This window comes from Schistocerca serialis, chromosome 1 (assembly GCF_023864345.2).
Source record: "Schistocerca serialis cubense isolate TAMUIC-IGC-003099 chromosome 1, iqSchSeri2.2, whole genome shotgun sequence".
Taxonomy (NCBI): Eukaryota; Metazoa; Arthropoda; class Insecta; order Orthoptera; family Acrididae; genus Schistocerca; species Schistocerca serialis.
This window is the reverse complement of record NC_064638.1, coordinates 964,617,974-964,636,360: the sequence shown is the minus strand read 5'-3', so window position 1 is coordinate 964,636,360 and position 18,387 is coordinate 964,617,974.

Here is an 18,387-nt window from a genome sequence, read left to right as displayed (position 1 = left end):
TATGGGTGGCTAAAGAAGAAGCATTGGACATTGCCCAATACTGGGCAAACAAATTGTAGTTTCCGGACACGAAAAAGTAAAGTAAGTCTAGCAAATTTTATCTGTCAAACTGAAGTCACCGCCTATTGCAACAGTATGGTCAGGAAAATTATCCGCGATAGTCTAAGTTTTCTCTGAAGCTTTCAGCCGCTTCATTTTCTGATGGAAGTCGTCTTTAAAATATAAGATTACCACTTCTGAACCTATTTTTATGTATACCATCAGCCAGATTATTCCACATTCGGAATTTGTAACACCGTCAGTAGATGCGATCGATTATTTACGCAGGTAAATACGCGTCAGGATCTCGGCTTCGGTTGCTGCTCATTTTTGGCTTCAGTAAGATTTTTGATCCAAATACTACTTGAGTATCATTACATTATGTGCTTGTGCTGCGTGGTATGAACACTAGTCAGGACCTCATACCTACGTCTAAACGTAATGGTACAACTGTGAGGTGAATCCTAAATTCACCATCTGCCATGAAATACGTGAACCCACTACTGTCTCTCATTCTCTAACTGGTGAGGACGATTTCGTCAGATCATGCGCATCCAAGACCGCGGAGACATCTCGATTGCTAGAGAATTCCTGAAGCACAGCAGGAGCCATAGCTTACCTACAGGCATGCCAGTGTCACTACAGGTCAGGATAGCATCCTGTGACCTATCGACCGCGACCAACGCAGCGCCCAGATGTTTCCGATAAGCGGTCAATTCAGATTTCACAAGAAAACAATAAACAGAGTCCATACCGATTTCCAGCTATAGCTTTTGTGACTGTGCACGTTGACATAAATGGCTTTTTGCCCATTGAAACGTAACGTCAATGCACAGCACTTCGTTATTAATTGACAACTGACATAATAACCGTTAATAAGGAACGGATGCGAAATTACAAAGGGCTTTCAGAGAAAGGATACGTAAATTTGAGAGTATGCAGGGATCAGTCACAGCTCTTTTTTGTTTCGTATGTAAAAAAGAAGAGGAAGACAGAGGAGCAACTGATTGAAATTAAATTCATAGCTTTCTGATTTGCATACTACGTAAAGAACGGTTCGAGAATGCTGTCGTGTGGAGACTGATTACTTTTTTCAGTGAGATTACAGCTCCAATTCCTATTTCGACATAGATCTTACGAGAATACCAATGTAATGTGAAAAAAAATTTCAGCAGTTTTACACTATAACGGGCCTATTGGCCTATTGGGCGAGGTACTTAATCTAAATGTTTACATTTCAATTACACTTGTACTAATCAGGATTTTATACTGAGATGAGTGGCTCCTCTTCAAACGAGCTAGTATGTGGAACCCTGTATACTTGAACGTTTTGGCTTCTATTGTCGTACATTTTCATCATATACGTTTTCCTCAATAACAATGATACATCCTATATACACTATGTGATCAAAAGTATCCGGACACCTGGCTGAAAATGACTTTACAAATTCGTGGCGCCCTCCATCGGATATGCTGGAATTCAGTATGGTGTTGCCCCACCCATAGTCTTGATGACAGATTCCACTCTCGAAGGCATACATTCAATCAGGTGCTGGAAGGTTTCCTGGGGAATGGGAGCCCATTCTTCACGGTGTGCTACACTGAGGAAAGTCATCGATGTCGGTCGGTGAGGCATGGCACGAAATCGGCGTTCTAAAACATCATGTACCGTGATTCGTCCCTCCGCACAATATTTTTCCACTGTTCAATCGTCCAATGTTTACGAACCTTTCACCAAGCGAGGCGTCGTTTGGCATTTAACGGCGTGATGTGTGGCTTTTGAGCAGCCGCCCGACCATGAAATCCAAGTTCTCTCACTCCTGCCTAACTGTCGTAGTACGTGCAGTGGATCCTGATGCAGCATGGAATTCCTGTGTGACGTCTGCCTATTACAAATTACGACCTTCTTCAACTGTTGGCGGTCTCTGTTAGTCAACAGACGAGGTCGGCCTGTACGCTTTGTACTGTACGTGTCCCTTCACGTTTCCACTTAACTATCACATTGGAAACAGTGGACCTAGGGAAGTTTAGGAGTGTGCAAATGTCGCGTACAGACGTATGACACAAGTGACACCCAATCATCTGACCACGTTCGAAGTCCGTGAGTTGCGCGAAGCTCCCCATTCTGCTCTCTCACGATATCGAATGACTAATGCGGTCGCTGATATGGAGTACCTGACAGTAGGTGGCAGCACAGTGCACCTAACACGAAAAACGTATGTTTTAGAGGGTGTCGGATACTTTTGATCACATAGTATACCTTGACCTTAATACACCTGTCTCATCAGATCCTAAGTCAGCGTACTGGATGGATGGCTGTGAAGCTATTTGCCTGTAATGTCCCTTGACGTTGTCACAAGAGCACAACACTTTAGATAGATTCGTACTGTTGTGACTGCATAGCGAATGTTTCTAGCACATACACTTACAGAATATGTAATATTTTTATGTCTGACGCTTATTGCACAGTCAGTGACAAAATATAAATGGAGAATGTGCTGTAGCTCCTGAAAGTGCAATCCATAATGCTGAAATTTATTTAAAGATCCAACTAACTGCGAATTGCGACCGATAGTAAAAATAGGTATTAAATGTCGATTAAATCACAATAATCTATACAGATCACGTGGTAAACAGGTCATTTATATTTCTTGGTTCAAATGGCTCTAAGCACTATGGGACTGCCGGCCGGTGTGGCCGTGCGGTTCTAGGCGCTTCAGTCTGGAACCGCGTGACCGCTACGGTCGCAGGTTCGAATCCTGCCTCGGGCATGGATATGTGTGATGTCCTTAGGTTAGTTAGGTTTAAGTAGTTCTAAGTTCTAGGGGCTGATGACCATAGCTGTTAAGTCTCATAGTGCTCAGAGCCATTTTGAACTATGGGACTTAACATCTGAGGTCATCAGTCCCCTAGACTTAGAACTACGTAAACCTGACTAACGTAAGGACGTCACACACATCCATGCCCGAGGCAGGATTCGAACTTGCGACCGTAGCAGCTGCGTGGTTCCGGACTGAAGCGCGTAGAACCGCTCGGCCACCGCGACCGCCTATATTTCTTGTATATATACATTTAGTATTACAGTTAACAAAGTACTACAATCTGTTTTCAAAGTATCTACAATATTTACTTCTGTTTAATGAGCTGCACTTTCTTCTCCTTACAATGATAATCGTGTAGAGTTGTCATATGATAATACAAACACAGTAAAGGCATTCCATCGTTTCCACACTCATTACATAAACGTTGAAATCAGAATGAAATGCGTCAGATTTCCGCTTTCGTAGAACTGAATTTGTTATGCGTTGAAGTATACACAATCTGTTCAAAATTATCCGGGCAATTAATAGTGGACGTCAGTAGTCTAAGGGTTGTGTCCACAGTTCGCCTTGTAGGACCATGAACTCCGCTGAGGGCAATTTCCAAGAAGTGTCAGAAAGCCTGTGAAGGAATGGCAGCCCATTCTTCCTCAAGAGCCGAAACAAGAGAATGTAGAGACGTTGGACGTTGGGGTTTGTAGCGATGTCTACGTTCCAACTTACCCCAAAGTCGTTCCATTGGGCTCAGGTCGGGACTCTGTTCAGGCCAGTCCATTTCAGGAATTTAGCGAGAGCGGGAATGTTATTGCGCACAAACCATTGCCTCATGGATGATGCTTTATGACACGGGGAATTGTCATCTTGGTAAAAATAATCATCGTCTCCGAAATTTTCCTCTATTGGACACAGTGCACAATGGTGTAAAATGTAATTCTTCAACGTCCAGTTGCTCCTTAACTGCAGTAATAGGATCACACCTTAACCACGAAAAACACACCCATATCGTAATAGCATCTTTTCCGTACTTCACTGTTAGCACTACACACGATGGCAGGTAATGTTCTCCAGGAATTCTCCAAGCCCAAAATCTTCCTTAGCATTGGTGCAGGACGTAGCGTAATTCGACACTCGAACTCACTCGTTTCCAGTCATCCATTGTGTAGTGGCGTCGCTTTTTACTCAGCCGTCGCGTAGCATTGACTACAGAAATGTGACTTATGAGAAGCTGTTCGACGATTGTATCACATTCTCGTTAATTACCTACTCACAGTCATTCTGCTAGCTGGAATGCTGGCGGTACTTTGGGACTCACATGCGATAATACAATTTTTATAACCATCCTCCGCAATACTCGACGTTCATTTGTAAGAGGTCCATGACTATGTAATTTATAGCTAGTGCACTGGAGCAGATGTAATTTCGATGGATTGCTCACGCGCTGCCTGCGATGTGTATGCTACAATAGAATAGCAGACCAGAGAGCAGTGTCGGCTGCAGTAGGAGCAGTGTCAGTAGTAGTATTGGTGGCTCGCAGTCGGGCGGTTGGGCCGGTCGTGCCTGAGCGATGCAGTATAAGGTAAAAGCAGCCGCGCGCGTATCTAATTTGTTGCAACTAAATTTTTACTATTGCCATATCAAGTCACGTCTGTAAATCTTTTAATAATAATCTTTCTTATAAAATAAACTTTTGACAATCATTCATCTGAATTTAAAGAATTTAAGGAGATCCGCCTATAGTTGTTGCTTTGCGTTTCCACTTCACAATCGCTTCTACAAAAGACGACTTCGGTAACTTTAGCAGCGCTGAAATGTCTCTGATGGATTTGTGACTCAGGTGACATCCAAGGGTTAGCCCACGTTTGAAGTCACTGAACTCTCCCCCCGGACTCCTTTTATATTGGCTGGTCCGTCTGTCGTAAAGTGGTTAAATCCTCATTACATGAAGCTGTCCGGATACTTTGAGCGGGCCCTGTATAAATACGGCACTAGTACGAGCTCTGCTCAACCATTTGCATTTCGCATCTCTTTAGACACAAAATGACTGCTATCTCTCTCAGGCAAACACACACACACACACACACACACACACACACATATATATATATATATATATATATATATATATATATATATATATATATATATATATATATATATATATTCCTTCCTGTTCTGCACTGTGGCAGGTGTTTCATATTGCACGATACAGTACCATCCAATAGCCGGCCGAAGTGGCCGTGCGGTTAAAGGCGCTGCAGTCTGGAACCGCAAGACCGCTACGGTCGCAGGTTCGAATCCTGTTGTGATGTCCTTAGGTTAGTTAGGTTTAACTAGTTCTAAGTTCTAGGGGACTAATGACCTCAGCAGTTCCATAGTGCTCAGAGCTATTCGAACCATTTTTGCCATCAAATAAACAGATTAAATTGGTTACCCGTGTCACAAAGCGTCGTACGGCTCTACACTGTTTGACTATAAACATTTACGCAGCCTTTATACACTGTAGTTTCTGTTTGATAATAAAATTATTGAAGTCAGCAGGGTGTAAGATTATTTTTCCACTCTTGTCTCAAGGTGGTTAACTTCTTTCAATTTCTTTTTTTGCCCAGTCTCGCTTAAATTTAAATTGTTTATTTTTTAACATTTCACATGTTTTACCATGATATAGGTTCTAGAGATCTAACTTGCATTGTCTCTAAAGCGGTATTTTCTTAACTCAGTATGATTTCGTGTTTCGTATTTCTGGTTTCAGTACCGGGATCGTTAACTCATATACGAGTACGTTGTGTTCAGCAGTATCTGATACAGCGAAAGAATCTTCACAGTCCTCAAAAAATTGACTCTTCAGACTTTCTTCTTTAGGTGTTCTATGTACTTTAAACGAGACCATGTCTTCGACATTAATTGTTTTGTTTCGTTGTCAAAACTGTTTCCTTCTGATATTTCGTGTTTTGGAATTGCGTCGCAATCATCTACACTCCTGGAAATGGAAAAAAGAACACATTGACACCGGTGTGTCAGACCCACCATACTTGCTCCGGACACTGCGAGAGGGCTGTACAAGCAATGATCACACGCACGGCACAGCGGACACACCAGGAACCGCGGTGTTGGCCGTCGAATGGCGCTAGCTGCGCAGCATTTGTGCACCGCCGCCGTCAGTGTCAGCCAGTTTGCCGTGGCATACGGAGCTCCATCGCAGTCTTTAGCACTGGTAGCATGCCGCGACAGCGTGGACGTGAACCGTATGTGCAGTTGACGGACTCTGAGCGAGGGCGTATAGTGGGCATGCGGGAGGCCGGGTGGACGTACCGCCGAATTGCTCAACACGTGGGGCGTGAGGTCTCTACAGTACATCGATGTTGTCGCCAGTGGTCGGCGGAAGGTGCACGTGCCCGTCGACCTGGGACCGGACCGCAGCGACGCACGGGTGCACGCCAAGACCGTAGGATCCTACGCAGTGCCGTAGGGGACTGCACCGCCACTTCCCAGCAAATTAGGGACACTGTTGCTCCTGGGGTATCGGCGAGGACCATTCGCAACCGTCTCCATGAAGCTGGGCTACGGTCCCGCACACCGTTAGGCCGTCTTCCGCTCACGCCCCAACATCGTGCAGCCCGCCTCCAGTGGTGTCGCGACAGGCGTGAATGGAGGGACGAATGGAGACGTGTCGTCTTCAGCGATGAGAGTCGCTTCTGCCTTGGTGCCAATGATGGTCGTATGCGTGTTTGGCGCCGTGCAGGTGAGCGCCACAATCAGGACTGCATACGACCGAGGCACACAGGGCCAACACCCGGCATCATGGTGTGGGGAGCGATCTCCTACACTGGCCGTACTCCACTGGTGATCGTCGAGGGGACACTGAATAGTGCACGGTACATCCAAACCGTCATCGAACCCATCGTTCTACCATTCCTAGACCGGCAAGGGAACTTGCTGTTCCAACAGGACAATGCACGTCCGCATGTATCCCGTGCCCCCCAACGTGCTCTAGAAGGTGTAAGTCAACTACCCTGGCCAGCAAGATCTCCGGATCTGTCCCCCATTGGGCATGTTTGGGACTGGATGAAGCGTCGTCTCACGCGGTCTGCACGTCCAGCACGAACGCTGGTCCAACTGAGGCGCCAGGTGGAAATGGCATGGCAAGCCGTTCCACAGGACTACATCCAGCATCTCTACGATCGTCTCCATGGGAGAATAGCAGCCTGCATTGCTGCGAAAGGTGGATATACAGTGTACTAGTGCCGACATTGTGCATGCTCTGTTGCCTGTGTCTATGTGCCTGTGGTTCTGTCAGTGTGATCATGTGATGTATCTGACCCCAGGAATGTGTCAATAAAGTTTCCCCTTCCTGGGACAATGAATTCACGGTGTTCTTATTTCAATTTCCAGGAGTGTATTTCGACAAGCTGTATTCAGCTGTCTTGGTAATTCCTCCTCATTCTGATCGTCTGAAGAACTGTTTCCCTTGTCATCAACTCACAGGGGAATGAGCCTAGTACTTGCGTGAACAGTGCAACTAACGTCTTGAGAGATGGGGACAGCTGGGTACTTTTCCTGACGTAATCCGTTTGTAATGATAATAAGTCATCACCTGCGTTCCTGTGAGATATTTTGATACATGTTTCCAAAGGACTGCTAACAGGATTCTTTTTTCCGAAATACGAACTGAATAGTTTTTGCTCCAGACTTAAGTCTGCTGTTACTTGTTTTGACTGTTCAGCTCGATAACTTTATAAAATACGTTCATTACAGCCATAACATTTTTTCAGTTGGTCTCGTAGTAAAGTGTTTCGCATCGTGTGTATGACACCCATCGTAACATAACTACTGATCCGCTGCATCTCCTTTTACCATGTCCTTGAAAGTGACTACCTCTTCCAGTTTCTCTGGGCGTTTGTTTATTACAAAGGGTTCGTAGATTAAGTGGAAATATTCCGTAAATTTGCCCAGGCACGTTTCAAGTCATGAAACTTTCCTATGACAATAACACTCGTTTTTTAATTGTTCACTTAAGCCTCTAGAAGCCGCAATTTAAACAGTCTCCATCATTTAACGTCGTTAGTTTATTCCACACTTTGTCACCATGTTTGTTTCACTTAATTTTTATATTTTCACCCTTCAGGTACATCTCCTTGACCTCTCGACTTGATTCAAATACGCGTCGGCCATCCTGATTTAGGTTTCCCGTGATTTCCCTAATTCGCTTCAGGTAAATGCCGGGATGGTTCCTTTGAAATAGTTTGGCCGGTTTCCTTCCCTATCCTTCCCTAATCCAATGGGACTTAACCTCGCTTTTTAGTCTACTCCCCAAAGTGAACCAACCAACTTCACGACTTGCTAGTAACCTAAACGTTGGTTATACTTAAGGGCAGTCACATTCATAGCGAAACATCATTTTGTTTCTTTATACTTGATTTCAAAGTCGAACTGTTGCAAAATGAAATTACGTAAATTAAGAATCTGATAGCACATCACGAAGTACACATTTATTAAGGAAAGCCAGTGTCCTCTGGTCGGCCAGCACATCCATGCCCGAGGCAGGATTCGAACCTGCGACCGTAGCGGTCACGCGATTCCAGACTGAAGCGCCTAGAATCGCACGGCCACACCGGCCGGCACACCTGCTTATGGCAACCCACTTCATATAATAAATTATTTACTGACAATGCCAAGCGTGTTGTCTCTCGGGTGATCTTGACGAAGTGACTTAAAACTTTTACATTTGGTTTTATAAAGGTTTATTGTTGAGTTTTTACTAAGTTTCTGGCTTCAGTCCTCGGGGGGTAGTTAAATTTTTCTCTCAGTTTTCGCGTTTTGCTCCTCTGAGCAAAGACCCATAAGCTGAGGTACTTTGTGGTGAAAAATTGTAGGAAAGCGACAGCTTATCACCTCCTGTACGTCTACACACTGAAACACGTATGTATTCAGTAGCAGCGATGGCGAGGCATGACAGTATCTCTGACCAGAGAGTTGTTTGTCGTTGCTAGTCTGCACTTGACCGCGCGAGAGTTCAGTTCAGTTGCGAGAAAGTTGTTGTACGTAGCGAGTCGCGAGAGCATGTAGTTCGTTCGTGCTAGTAGCGCGCGAGAGACAGTCGGAGTTGTGTGTGAGGAGTCGGCGGGCGTCGACATGGGTCTCTGGTCAAGGTTCGGGACGAGGTATATTTTTTAAATAAGGTAATGAAGCAGCATTGCACACATCTGATAATGTAATGTATGTTAACTGTAATTAATTTGTTCAAGAATTGCCCCAATAATAATTTTGTTCTCAATACAATCTTTTTAAGAAAATAATCATTACAATTGAAACAATATTTCCTTTGCTTTTCCTCCCAGAATCAATTTATCAGGTTGATCTTAACGTTAATTTTGTGGGGACTTAACATTTTTTCACATTTTTATTATCATTGAGTTTTATTACTGTGGGAAGCTAACATTTGGCACTATTTGCAATTTTATTCAAATCTTATCATTTAGAAATTTTCACGGGGAGGTTGCACTTAGCACGATATCTATTCACATTTAAAAATTATCTTTCATTTTTGCGGGAAGGTTACACTTGGCTCTATTCCCATTAACATTTAATTATGTCAATTTACAAAATTCTCCGGGGAGGTTACAGCACTGTAACATAATGCAGAGTTCATCCTGCAGCCAATTAAGCACGTTTTACACTGAGGTCACCGAAGTTGGGGGATCCGATATGCACATACACAGATGGCGGTAGTGTCGCGTACACAAGGTATAAAAGGGAAGTGCATTGACGGAGCTGTCATTTGTACTCAGGTGATTCACTTGAAAAGATTATGGCCGCACGACGGGAGTTACCAGATTTTCAACGCGGAATGGCAGGTGGAGTTAGAGGCATGGGATATTTCAATTCGAAAATCATTAGAGAATTCAATATTCCGAGATTCACAGTGTCGAGAGTGTGCCGAGAATACTAGCCGAGGTACTAGCAGTACCTCTCACCAAGCTCAATGCAGTGGCCTACGGCCTCACTTACCGACCGAGAGCAGCTGCGTTTGCGAAGAGTTGTTAGTGTTAACAGACAAGCAGTACTACGTGAAATAACCGCAGAAAGAAGTGTGGGATATACGATGAATGTACCCATTAGGACAGTGGCGTTAATGGGCTATGGCAGCAGACGACCGACGCGAGTGCCGTTGTTAACAGCACGACATTGTCTTCATCGCGTCTCCTGGGCTACTGACCGTATCGATCGGACCCTAGACTACTGGCAAAGTGTGGACTGGTCATATGAGTCCCGATTTAGGCTGCTAAGAGCTCGTGATAGGGTTCGAGTGTGGCACAGACCCCACGACGCTATGGACCCAAGTTGTCAACAAGGCAATGTGCAAGCTGGCGATGGTTCTACAATGGTGTGGACTGTACTTAGACTGAGTGGACTGGGTCCTCTTATCCAACTGAGCCGATCGCTGACTCGCAGTGGTTATGTTCTACCACTTGGAAGCCATTTGCAGCCATTCGTGGACTTCTAGTTCCACAACAATGATAAAATTTTTATGGCTGACAATGCGACATGTCACTTGGTCACAATTGTTCGCGACTATTTTTAAGAACGTTATAGACAATTCTAGTGAATGACGTGGCTACCCAGGTCGTCCAACATCGGACCTAATCGAGGTCAGTTTCTGCACTAAATCCTGCACTTGCAACACTTTCGTTGTTATGGACGGCTGAGGCTGCCTGGCTCAATATTTCTGCAGGGGACTTTGGAAGACTTGTTGAATCCATGTGACGTCGAGTTGCTGCACTAAGCCAGGCAAAAGAAGATCCGACATGATGCCAGGAGGCCGCCCACACGTTTTGTCACCTCATGTAAGTCTAACCTGAAATCCGGACGACTCCTTTTGTTCCATAGACGATTTTTTACTTAAAAAATGGTAGCCGTAAGAGGAAAAGCATCGGTAGATTGGAAAAATATTTTAATTCATGTTATACTTAGATTAGTGTGCCGTTATTGAACTTGTAAAAGACCAACGTGTAGTTATGCACTGGAACTAGACACGTCTACATATCCTGTAGACTGACTCATTTCATATCGTTTTTTTTATAAAAAAGTTCAAGAGATCGAAGGAACTTGTTACACAAACCCCCCCTCCCCCCCCTCCCCCCTAAACACACACACAAACACAACTTGAAGATTGTAGGAAACAGCATATGACCTACCGTAGCTACATTTGCTGTAAAATACTGTAGACTTAACTCCAATTATTGCATTGAACACTGTCTTTCATTGAGTTTTAATGAGACAGGGTTTATCAATATTAACAGCGAAAATTGACATGGGTGAAAATATACTATAGTAGAAGCTAAAACGCTCCAATAATTATTGGTCTACGACAAGCCGTTTGCGAGATAGTTTCGAATGTGTACTTACGTGCCGCCAATGACTTCATTGTGAAGCGCTGATTTAGTAATTGAAATGTAAATCTATAAATTAAGTTGGTTCAAATGGCTCTGAGCACCATGGGACTTAACATCTGAGGTCATCAGTCCCCTAGAACGTAGAACTACTTAAACCTAACTAACCTACGGACATCACACACATCCGTGCCCGAGGCAGGATTCGAACCTGCGACCGTAGCTGTCGCACGGTTCCAGACTGAAGCGCCTAGAACCTCTCGGCCACACCGGTTGGCTATAAATTAAGTCCCCATCTATTTCATCTTATATTCCATCCGTGGTTGGGGAATGTGGCAGACGCATGATCGGGTAGCGGCACATTTTGCTGCAGAAGTAAGGCAGCATTTAAGCCTCCAAAACGATTCCAGACGGATAGACCGACAAGGGCCTGTACCTTGGCCTTAAAGATGACCTGTCTGGGGTCATCCTAAATTAATAGCGACAGTACTTCTGCATATTAACTAGAGTAGCGAATTTTACATTGTGACGATTTGTACAACGGTTCGCAGACGTTTGAAAGGTTTCGTAACTCATATGTCAAGGACGGCTTGAATCCACACATTCGCAGTTTTCTCACAAAAGTTTCATTTTCGATACGCGTTGGAACGTATTCACTTCTCTTATTGTATATTTTCACTCTTCTCAGTTTTCCCTATTAATTATGATACACCGTTTATACCAGAACTGACAATGTTGTGGTCACATACATTCTATGGAACAAAGAAAATTACATCCTGTAGCAACAATTGTTGTATGGACATGAAAAACTCTCTAAAGTATCAAAATGCTACCGTCAGCTTACATTAGGTATTTAAATTATTTCAAAGTATCATTATTGCTGTTGATAGTCCTCAAACACTAGAAGGAATATACTTTAGGCATAAATTGGGTCCTAAGGCTTGACTAGGAAAGTATTTCAGGTCGGTAAGAATTCTGCGACCTTTTCTAATGAGAACGAGAAAATCATAGTGTAGGTTGAGTCATTCAACGCGTAATTTTGTATACATGAATGCGTCTGGAGAGAGTGCGAAACAAGATAACAGTTTTTTAACCAACATGTGATAACGATATGGTTGTAAAATAACTGCTAAAATGTAATAAAAGGGGTCCAAATATGAACTAAAGAGATCGAGGCGTTGATTACCTATTGTTTACAGAGAAACAGATTATAGTTGATGGGAAGAGCAGATATCATAGGAATTTTCAGATCAGGAGAGAACGTCACTAAAATTCCTGCTTGTTGAGTCCCATAACATACATGAATTTAAGGCTATAAGGGAGTGACATTCGGCTTCCATGTACAGTGAACTGCTTTGTAAGCGCGTGCGTGACAAGCGTATCGCGACAGAGCGGGTGTGCAAGCGTTGCTAAATAAATCGGCGTTCCACGCTATCGCGCACGGACGCTCGTTATTAATATATGAGTGTGTTATGCAGACCACTGCGCAGCCAACAGCATGTGTGATTAGCAACGCCCCTCCCGGCATCGCAATCGGCTGCAGCAGGAGGCGCGCGGGGTTTACACTGGCCGGCTCCAACGCTGGGCTGCCACCATTAGCACACGCCGCTCTCGCTGGGATAGCTTCGTGTTACAAAATACAGAGTTATCGCTCACGTCAAAGTATTACATAGTATTACATAACATCACTTAAAATGAGCAGATAACCATGTAGACTACGCGAATATCAACGACCGGAAGTAAATTATCTTAGAACAATTTTACGAGAGTTAGAAATTAAATAACACTGTAATGCAAGAAAGCTATTTTTCTGTCTCTGGAGAGTGAAGTTGTGACTTTTTTTATTAATTTCAAAAGTGAATTGAAACATGTTTTCAGTTTTTCTCCGTCAGAGATATTTCAACTGTAACTTCCATTTTTATGCCGGCCACGGTGGCCGAGCGGTTCTAGGCCCTTCAGTATGGAACCGCGCGACTGCTACGGTCACAGGTTCGAATCCTACCTCGGGCATGGATGTGTGTGATGTCCTTAGGTTAGTTAGGTTTAAGCAGTTCTACGTTCTAGGGGACTGATGACCTCAGGTGTTAAGCCCGTAGTGCTCAGAGCAATTTGAACCATTTCTTCCCATTTTTATCTGGTATGTTACTGTAAAAACGTAATCTTATTCTTCGGAATTCAAGGAATTACAAGATCGAGTATTTAAGTGAAGGTAATCTAACTCTACCATAGTAGAGAAGTCTAAAACGGTGATGTCTGAGGCTGTATTTACAAAATCCTTTACTTTTTGGCATGTATTTTAAAGAAAGAGAAAATGACACAAATGTGACAACAAAAATTTTAGTTTCTTCTTTTTTTTCTCTCTTTTCTGGAGCGTCCTTGTTGTAACGAACGATACTTCAGCAACAGTCGTCCAACATTGTAGACATCCATTTCCCCTCGACTGGCTTTCCATGGCAGATGTGTGTTTATGGAATCTTTCTCTGTGCTGGCCTGATACGTCACTCAAGCTTTCTGGGGCGAAGTCCATATGAGAGACCAGGAAATGACGTGCTGCAGCCAATATCTTGATAAGCGCTGAGTACTAGCCCTGCACGCACATAGTTTTAATCAGCTAGAAAGTTTCATGTTAGCGCACAACCTGCGTACAGTGAAAAATTGATTCTACATAAATGTATATCTGTGCTGAATTTCGATACGGTGACTACTTCCTCATTGCGTGGGATAAACATTGAAAGTGCTGCATACATTTCTACCTTGCTAGTGAGTGACTGGACTTAAGAAGACTAGCTGTAAGAGGAACTGCATCGGTAGATTGAAAAAATATTTTAATTCATGTTATATTTAACTTAGTGAGCCGTTACTGAACTTGTAAAAGACCAACGTGTAGTTATGCACTAGAACTAGACATGTCTACATATCCTGTAGACTGGCTCATTTCATATCGTTTTTATCAAAAAAAAATTTCAAAATGTCGAAGGATCGAAGGAACTTGTTACACAAACCAGCCCCCCCCCCCCCAAACACACACACGAACACAAACACACCTTGAAGATTGTAGGAAATAGCATATCACCTACTGTAGGTACAATTGTTTTAAGATACTGCAGAGTCAAATCCAACTATTGCATTGAACACTGTCATTCTTTGCCTTTTTACTTATACGTACATGGTTTATCATGATTAACAGCTAAAATAGACATGGGTGAGACTATACGATAGTAGAAGCTAAAAAACTCCAATAATTATTGGTCTACGACAAGCCGTTTGAGAGATAGTTTCGAATGTGTACTTACGTGCCGCCAATGACTTCATTGTGAAGTGCTGAGTTAGTAATTGAAATGTAAATCTATAAATTAAGTCCCCATTTATTTCATCTTATATTCTATCCGAGGTTGGGGTGATTCCCTTGCCTGGGCAATTTCCTCCCGCTCACCTCAAGTCCAATTTAACGATTTTTTTAAATTCTTGCCGGCCTCTATTGGGATTATTATAGTCATGTGGTCCTCGTCGTCGCGTTCACTTCCAATTACAGTGTGTATGAAGAAACAGGTGAGTGAATGTTTTGTGTCCATCCCTTCACCGTGTCATAAATAGGTCATTCTGCACGGTGGATGTTGTTGATGTCCACCGGTAAGTGTGATTCGTGGTTTGACTGGGGACGGACGAATAATGCCCCGATGACAATCTGTTTGGCTGTGTGGTGGCGATGAAACTCACCGCCGATTGACGCAATGCTGCGATGACGCATCGTTACTGAATTGTCACCACAAGTTTACTTAAAGTGTGGGACAGTTTTCTGATTGCCTTGTTGTCAGCCTCGTTACTTCGGGAGTGATCACTGTGACCTGAACTTCCTTGGTGTCGCTATCGCAAAACATACTTTAGGTAATTTGTTGGCTAAGCCTCTGATGTGTTCATTGCTGTTGCGTCTTGCTAATGTTGTGATATCAAACAGCGAAGTCGTTTACCTGTTGTAGACGGCCTGCCGGAGTAGCCGTGCGGTTCTAGGAGCTACAGTCTGGAACCGCGTGACCACCACGGTCGCAGGTTCGAATCCTGCCTCGGGCATGGATGTATGTGATGTTCTTAGGTTAGTTAGGTTTAAGTAGTTTTAAGTTTTAAGGGACTGATGACCTCAGAAGGTATGTCCCATAGTTGTAGACGATTTGTTGTAGACTATTTCTAAAGATGAGCCACGTGCTGGTGTGGGCCTTCGTGTTGTAAATTTTGAGCGTGTGTTATATGTATTTGTGCCATGGATTGTGATTACTGCCAATGTAGTGCCTTATCAATTTCTTGATGGTTAAATGAACTCTTTCCACTTATCCATTCCCCTCCGAATTATCTGGCGATTACATTAGTTTGTCAATTTTCAGCAGTCCGCATACTTGCCTTACTAACTGAGAGCTTAAATTGGCATCTTGTTCGCCGATTATGGATTAAGGTGAGCCAGATTTCAAAACCACTCGTTAACTAACCTATTAATAAATATCTTGAAGTGATATAGAACAGTTAAATTATAACGATTTCCGTGTTTTGTATTTGGTAAGAGACAAACAATATCGAGACCACGCGTTCAAAATGTCCAGTCATCTCTGAGACTTCTTACAGAGGTACTTTGGTTTTGCGCTCACAGTTCCACTTACTGCATGAATAACAAGATGGAACATAACTGTAAACACCTGCTTTCCAGTTTGGCCAGCAATATATTTGTGCTAGTGACAGGGTAGTTGCATTTTTGCTACCGTGTCCCATCAGTGGGTTGTCGTGACGTTCTTTTAACACTAGTTCTCATATTCTTCCGTGTATGAGAACATATTTTCCTTTAGCAGTGCACTTGTAAAGTATTCTATCAACAAAATCGAATTTAAGATCTCGTATTCCGAAGTGACATTGTATGACATCTTCTTGCATGTTCACTAATTCCTCTTTCTACCAAGTGTGAGTCATATTCTGACTATCCTATCAAATCGATCTTAATTACTGAGTACCTTTCTGTTTCGATGAACTGGCTGTAATTGGTACTTAAATGTTAACGCCCATCTAGCTAATTAATGCTGGGATCTTCAAGTTTAGCAACCATTTCAGGTTTGCACGATCTGATACTACTACTAATTCACAGCTGCACAAGAAACGTCAGTTGCTTTGTGCTGTAGACAAGTGAAAGTAATTCATTTTCTGTTGTTGAGTAGCTGTCTTGAAAACTGCTCAGAAAGTGAGAAACAAAATTTGGTACTGTTCTCCAGCCAATTTCTATGATAAGACTCCCTGTACTGCAAAATCACTAGTGTCGGCAGTTAGGAGGAAGGGTTTTGTCAATACTGGGTAAGCCAATAAGGAAGCCTTTGTCAAAGCTGTTTTGAGTATTTCCTTTGACTGTGAACACTCAGAACTCCAAAAGTAAAAACTGCTCCTCTTTTGAGTTGTTGAATTATCGGATGTGCTGTTAGCACACCTGTGATTGAATCTTGGGTAAAAATTTGCGAGGCTCATATATGCCAGCAGTCCTTTCACGTTTGTCGCTACTGTGCAGTTCGTCACAGTTTCTACCAGTTTTAAATTAGACGGCACTCCATCCGCAGCCATCCTGTTTCCTAAATATTCCGCTTCAGTTAGAAGCAAAATGGAATTTTCATAAGTGTAGGGAAATATTTGGACTGCACAATCTCTCAAATACCGCTCGTCTTCTTGCAGCATGTTTTGCATGTCTTGGCCGAAAATGATTACATCATTAATGTAAACCAGGAATTGTGTGGGTTTTAATCCTCTGAGTGTAGTATCCATGTGTCACTTAGGCTTTGCCGGAGCATGCACCCGGTTGCCATTTGACGTTTTAACTGTACAGCTTGGTCGCCACCAACTTTCTCCCTTGTCTGTACAGCACCACATCAAAGGATGCTGATGTCGGAGTCGCGTCATCTGATATCCACAAGTTAAACAGCTAATCGAAGATTTTACACGAATCAAGAAAATTGAAGGATTGTACCAGATTTGGCAATGGATAAATATCTGGTAACTTTGCTGAATTCATCTTCCTGTGGTCAACACAGAATCTGTACTTCTGTTTTACTGTAAGTTATGTTTCTTACTGACAGTTACTATGTGTGATGGCCACGGCCGATTATGGTTCTCTAGATACACTGACCTTCACTTCCAGCTGTCCATTGATCATCTCTTCAACCAAGACTCATTAACTATACAAAATTTCGTATGATAATTGCGTGTCGGATCCTGCTTATTCTTCTGAAATAAGGAAGTTGCTGGAAGATTATCCTGTACTTGGAGAATACCAGAGAAACTAAATAGAGAGCCCGCATCTCGTGGTCGTGCGGTAGCGTTCTCGCTTCCCACGCCCGGGTTCCCGGGTTCGATTCCCGGCGGGGTCAGGGATTTTCTCTGCCTCGTGATGGCTGGGTGTTGTGTGGTGTCCTTAGGTTAGTTAGGTTTAAGTAGTTCTCAGTTCTAGGGGACTGATGACCATAGATGTTAAGTCCCATAGTGCTCAGAGCCATTTGAACTAAATAGAGATGTGGAAATCTTTTTGTGGTTCTCTGGTTTGTTTGACTGCATCATCAGTTAATTTATTCACACTTTTATTAGGTCGACAATTGTTTACTACCTGCACTTCTTCTTCCTTGGTAGGCACTTCAATCAGATCTTACGGATCGATGTTCGACACTGTTGCTACAATATTTTCTCATGGCGCTTCCGTCTTACGAATATCAGCAATGCTTACTGGAACAAGTCTGGCAAGTCAAAGTCTACTGACGGTTCTGTTAACAAAAAATTACTTGCCTTGATTTTCGACAGCGTCACGTCAATATTCATAGTTTTTCTTGTTCCCGGAGGTATTCACTCACATTCAGTCAAATGTAGGTCTTCATCAACTCGGAACGGCGTAACTGCCTCGTTATTTCGTTTGTGCGTTGCCATAATGGCACTAACCATCCTTTGAGTCTGAGTATGGGCTCTAGAGTTTCGATTTATTCCATCATTGTTATGATGGAATCTGATTTCTCTTTCTGCTACATTGGTCTGAGTGTAGTTAGCTACCAGGAAATTTAGCTTCAATATACCTTTGTATTTCCGTCACATATTCATTTTGTCCTATCGCTTAGGATAACTGGGAAATTCCAAGACAT